This window comes from Ipomoea nil, unplaced genomic scaffold (genome assembly GCF_001879475.1).
Source record: "Ipomoea nil cultivar Tokyo-kokei standard unplaced genomic scaffold, Asagao_1.1 scaffold1847, whole genome shotgun sequence".
NCBI classification, from domain to species: Eukaryota; Viridiplantae; Streptophyta; class Magnoliopsida; order Solanales; family Convolvulaceae; genus Ipomoea; species Ipomoea nil.
In genome coordinates, this window is record NW_017618275.1 from 285,073 (window position 1) to 290,961 (window position 5,889).

Below are 5,889 nucleotides of genomic sequence, written 5' to 3' on the forward strand. Positions count from 1 at the left end.
CTGTTCTGTTAGTGCTGGAACTGGGTTTGGTGGGATGTGTCCAACCTGCGACCACAGACCGCCACACGGCTTCACCTTGAGCATTTAGATGCGTACGGGTGCGAGCCTTCCAATATGCGTAGTTGTTGCCTGTCAACTGGGGAATGACTTTAGTACGATCCATTCTGTAACACTTATCACCCCGTGAGATCAAACAAATAAGCAATAAACAAATAAATAAAAATAGCCACTGAAGAAATGAATTCAAGATGCACGGATTCGCCAGATCGAAAGACTAATAGATTAAGTCTACAGGCTCTGATACCAATTGAAATTGCACCGTGACACTTGAAATATGAAAGCTATGTGATTTTACTTGTTAATTAAGTTATGCACCAGTTTCGTTAATTAATTAGACTTGTTTAATCAAGTATAAATAATAACTGCAGAAAGCATAAAGTAAATTAAAAACACAAAGAAATTGCTACGCAGTTCGGAGCTCCTTCTTCTACGTCTGCGGGGCAACCCACGTCTGCCCAATCCACTATAGATGTTCACCAAAAGGAGTATTACAAGAGGTAAATGAAGACGGCCTCCAGCCTTTACCACTACCACTCTTTCTAACACCTATCCAGGACTGACACACGAATTCCCGAACAATCTTCACAAGTTGCTTCAGCAGTACCACGTACTGATCATGTAGTACAGATTAAATGCTCTTAAGAGTTAAATAATAAATCACATTAAACTGAATAGCTTAGTAAATCAGGATAGCTCTCGCAATTTGTAATAATCAAGTTGGTAGTGTCTTCTTTCGAACATCACCTTTTTATAGCATATCATGAGCTCCTTTTTTGATCCTCAAACGTAGCCCTTTTTCTTGCTTTCCATTGTTCGAATAAGCCACAACCACACACCTTATTTCTTTGAATGCTTCATCTGTTGTCTTTATTCACCAATGCATGTCATCCACTTATTTTGTAACCACATGGTCCAAAACAGAGAAATAATTCTAACAACACTAATTTAATTTAAAACTAATGAGACTAAAAATAAAATAGCCAATATTGTTTAAATTATTTTACACTTACAGGTGTTAGAACTGTAATAAAGTTTAAGAAAAGTGGGGTCACTAGTACAAAATTGAACATAGAAGATTGACCATAGGCCACCATTGTTGAAAGAATGGTTGCCTAATCTTAGCCCAAAAATTCACGGTGGCAATTTTGTAAATAAGTGAACAATAATCCGCAACCATTGTTAGTTGTAATGATTGCCCATTGTATTTTGTATTTATTTAAAAAAAAATTGATTTATAATGGGCAACCATTTCTATTAGAAATGGTTTCCTTAAAATAGAACTTGTTTTATAATAGGCAACCATTTATAATAGAAATGGTTGCCTAATATTAACCCTAGATCTACCCACATCACTTCATCAGATCTGATCTGCGCGCTCATCATCCTCTCATACACGACGTTAACATATCGATCGGGAGAAACCGCCGATCTCCGATCTTCGACGCCGCCGGCCACCCACCGCTCCTTCGTTCACCGCGGCGCACCGCCACACGCCACAGATCTGCTCCGATCTCGCCGGCCACCCACCGCCATCTCCTTCTATCACCGCGGCGCACCGCCACACGCCACAGATCTGCTCCGATCTTCAACGTCGTCTGACACCACTGACCGACCGCCGTCTGCTTCGTGACGCACCGCCACACGCCAGAGCCGTCTCCTTCTATCCTTTTGTCTCTCACAACTAATTCCTTTGCCCATGTGGCTGGTGAACCTGGTTGAACAAAATGTGTTGCACTTACATGGGCATATTTTTCAGGCTGAACTTAGGGCAAATGTCTTTGAGGCAATTGAGGAGGAGGATAGAGCAATTGAAAAGGATGAAGGCTTGCCTCCCTCTATTAGGCAGCTGCAATGATCGTGCTAAACATCTTCATAATTCTCCATCAGGTTTAGTTAAATATGTTATGTTTTGGACTTATCAATTTTTTAAACAACTACTTCTATAAAGAATATGATGCAGCAAGCGTTTTCTCTGGATTGAGTAGTTTGCTCAATATGTTCACAATTTCTAACCATTGTGTACCAGTCATAAGTATTACTCGTCGTTCATTGTTTGTCCCCATCAAGAAGTTTCTATGTAGATGCACAAATTTTTCTATCATGATATCATCCTCCTACATAAATATTAAGCAATAAACTCATTAGGATGTGTTAGTACCCCATAAATATCATAGAACGCTAACTGTAGAAACACTCAATACTTATGGCAAACCTTCCATCCTTGTTTTCCTGGACTGCTTTGTGTATAGTAAGATCCTGTGGTCAAGAATCTTACTTTACTACCTTCTAATCTGCTCTTGCTTATTTTTCTCTGTGCCAAATGCAGGAAGGCTACTAACTGCACTTGTATGTGAATATTTGGATTGGGCTCAATTAAACCATACATTGAAAGTTTATTTGCCAGAGTGTAATTTGGTAATCATGTATAGTTCCCCCTGGAATTAATTATACTTTATCATTGTCTGCAGCTCTTTGATCTATTTCTAATATCTAATTTCTTTTGGTGCAAATATTTTAAACAATGGTGCATTGCAGCAAAAGGATTTCTGGAAATCTGAGTTAAAAGAATTTAGTAGCAAGAATGGATATGATCTTAACATGAATGGAGACAGTGGCCCGTTACTTTTGGATGTTCTTGAAGGATTCTTGAAGTATGAGGTGCGGTATAATACTCTGTAGAATATTTTAAACCACGTAATAATCATTTCAATGGACTTCAAAAAAAAAAAAAAAAAAAAAACTTTTAATGTCAGAAAGCAATGCATTTTAGGTTTCAATGGCATTTTCTTAAAACACGGGAGCTTAATAGATGTGCAAGGAAAACAATAACATAAAGTGTAATGTTTATTGGTGTACTTTGCTTTAAGAGCCTTTTTGGGTTGTTGCCAACCAGAACATACTACCAGATCATCATCATCATCCTTTTCCCTTTCTAGCTAGTACCCACTCTTCTACCATACTATACAAATACACCTTTCTTTTCATTCAAAACCTGTTGAGTAGTGAATCTCTGTATAGTAGCAAGAAGATCATCATTCTCACCTCCTTTTTTATGTGTTTTCTTTGATTCAATCATACCCATCATCCATGGCTACTGATGAATCTACAGTTTCTTCTGTTCATCCCTCTGAGGTAACCTTCTTTACAATGTTTCCCCCTTCTCTTTGGTATATTTATATGTGCATACATATATACTTTACATACAGTGGCGGACCCAGGAATTTTTTTCAGCGGGGGCAAAATATTAAAGGAAAATTGATAATTAGAAAAAAAAAATGAAACACTTAAAAAGTATAACCATAAATAATGTTGGATATAGGAAAATTATAAAACACATCAAAACATTATAAAAATATTCATAACAAAATATGAATATAATCAATTTGATAAAATAATTTGAATAAAAGATCCATTATAAATTACACATCTCATCTCATTATTAATATCAATGAAGATTATATTATTCTGTTGAAGCAATATGCACTATTAATAATATTGAAAATGTGAAAAGATAGTGTTAATGGTGAAAATGTGAAAAGATAGTGTTAATGGTGAAAATGTGAAAATGTGAAATAAAATGTCAAAAAAAATGAAAACAGACCACACGCTCAGCCACAGATTCGAACACTGGGCTCCCTTTAAGCCAACCATGCGCTCTGCCAACTAGGCTAAGTCACATTCTCTTATCATTTCTCTATTTTTTAATACTTATACTTAAACTTCTACTATATATACACATATACATACAAGGGTTATATAAGAGGTGGGGGTGGGGTGAGTGGGGGCAGCTGACCCCACTGCCCCCACTGTGGGTCCGCCTCTGTTTACATGTGTGTATATATATATATATATATATATATATATATATATATATATATAACAGTTATGTGTTTTTGTTTTCTTTTCTTGATTATTTTTGGTTAGAGGTGGACACTAAACTTGGATATCAAAAGGGAAAAAAAAAAAAAACTTTTTGAAGCTCTTGCTTGATATATAGTTAACAGATAGCAGCATAAAACATGTTGGTATTCATTGGGTACTTATTATAAATTTGTGAGTTAATTAAAGTAGATCATCAGGCCAGGTTATTCAAATTCAAATGATATAAATTTTGGTTAAAATCTTGATAAAGAAGCAAGCTGAGAAGGTAAAGCTAAGGCTTCTATTACTTATTTGATGAGTTTCATGCTTTAATTTCCACCTAATAATAGCTTTTAGCTGGCTGATGATAGAAAGATGAAATTTTGTATACTTTGAAAAAAGAAGGAAAGAACTAAAATGTCCAGTCCTGAAAAACATTTTATATATACTGTGCAAACATAGATTGCAACCTGCTTTTCCTGTAAGTGCACACATCTATTAATTGAAGTTGCATAGCTACATAAAAGACATTATGCAGACCGTAATTTCCTTATTTCACTCGTTAACATTTGACGAGTGTTGCTCAGATGCTGTACGGAGTGCTTGACTGATCTTAGGGGCTGCTGCTGTTTAAACTGCACTACTGCCCCCGACTTAGACCCGTGCTACTAGTACATCAAAGATACAAAACGTGGCATCACTATCGTGACCTTGAAATGCAAAGTAGATGAAGTACTCTTTATGGTTATTGTTACCCTCATTTTGCAACTATCCTTTAATTATTGGTTGTAAATATTTTAAAAAAAAACAGCTTACTATGCAATGTATTATTGTATTAAAGTATGAGGATTTTAAGTATTATTGTGTTCTGATGATAGTATTTGCATTGTGTTAAAAGTATTGCGTTTAGTTTGATGAGTATGATGATAGTGTTGTTGATAGATAAATTGTATTGTGGAGTACTATTGATATGGATTTTAAGCTGTAACAGGTACAAGGATTATAAAAAAATTTAGAGCTTTTAATTAAAATAAATTAAATATAAAAAAAAAACAAAAAATAAGTCATCCGCGACCATTCCTAGATCAAAATGGTCGCGGATGACTTATTAATAAAAAAATTAAAAAAGAATACGCGAACATTTCTAGGATCAAACGGTCGCGTATTAACTTAGAATTAAAAAAAAATACAATACGCGACCATTCTTGGTCAAGAATGGTCGCGTATTACCGACAATGCGCGACCATTTCAAAATGGTCGCGTAAAGTCGATGCCTTTCCGCGAGCCTCTCATAGGCGACCATTGTACAATGGTCGCCTATTGTCTTTTACAATGGTTGCCTATTTGCAATTCTGTACTAGTGGGTGTTACAACGGTACACATGATCCATTTTCGGAACGGGTCTACCGGTATGTGCGCTGCGGTTCACGTCTACCGGTATGTGTGCTGCGGTTCACGTCTACCGGTGTACACATCGCGGTACACATGATCCATTTCCGGAACGGTACATGCGATACACATCCATTTCCGGTACGGTACGGACTTGTATATTGCCGGTACGCATTTCCGGAACGGTTCGTGACTGTTCAGTTCAGATGATTGTTGGGAGGATTAATTCAGTTGTTACGGAATTAATTTCAGATTAATTCCAATTTTGAATTCCAGAATTAATCATCATAATTAATGGTCAGTTTTGAAGGTTTTGAACATGGGTTTGAATGCCTAAGTAAATTCTATTTACACCATCTTTTCCTATATAAGATGTAGTAGTAGCAGCATAATTTTTAACGGTGAAGTACAGAACATTGACAATTGTTTTCCAGCTCCAAAATCTCTGCTTCTACTCCTCTCTTAGCCTACTGTGTTCTAAGCTCTGCTCTAGCAATATAAATTCGGCTCTCTCAATTTAGCATGTATAAATCTGTGAGTTTCCATAATGAGAAGCCTTCCTTTTTTTTTTTATAGCAC

At 36.1% G+C, this 5,889-nt stretch overlaps 1 pseudogene; it reads left to right on the plus strand.

Annotated features, from left to right (window-relative positions):
- The first annotated feature begins 1,721 nt into the window (after positions 1 to 1,721).
- Positions 1,722 to 2,773, plus strand: LOC109193240 (annotated as a pseudogene).
- Positions 2,774 to 5,889: the final 3,116 nt, after the last annotated feature.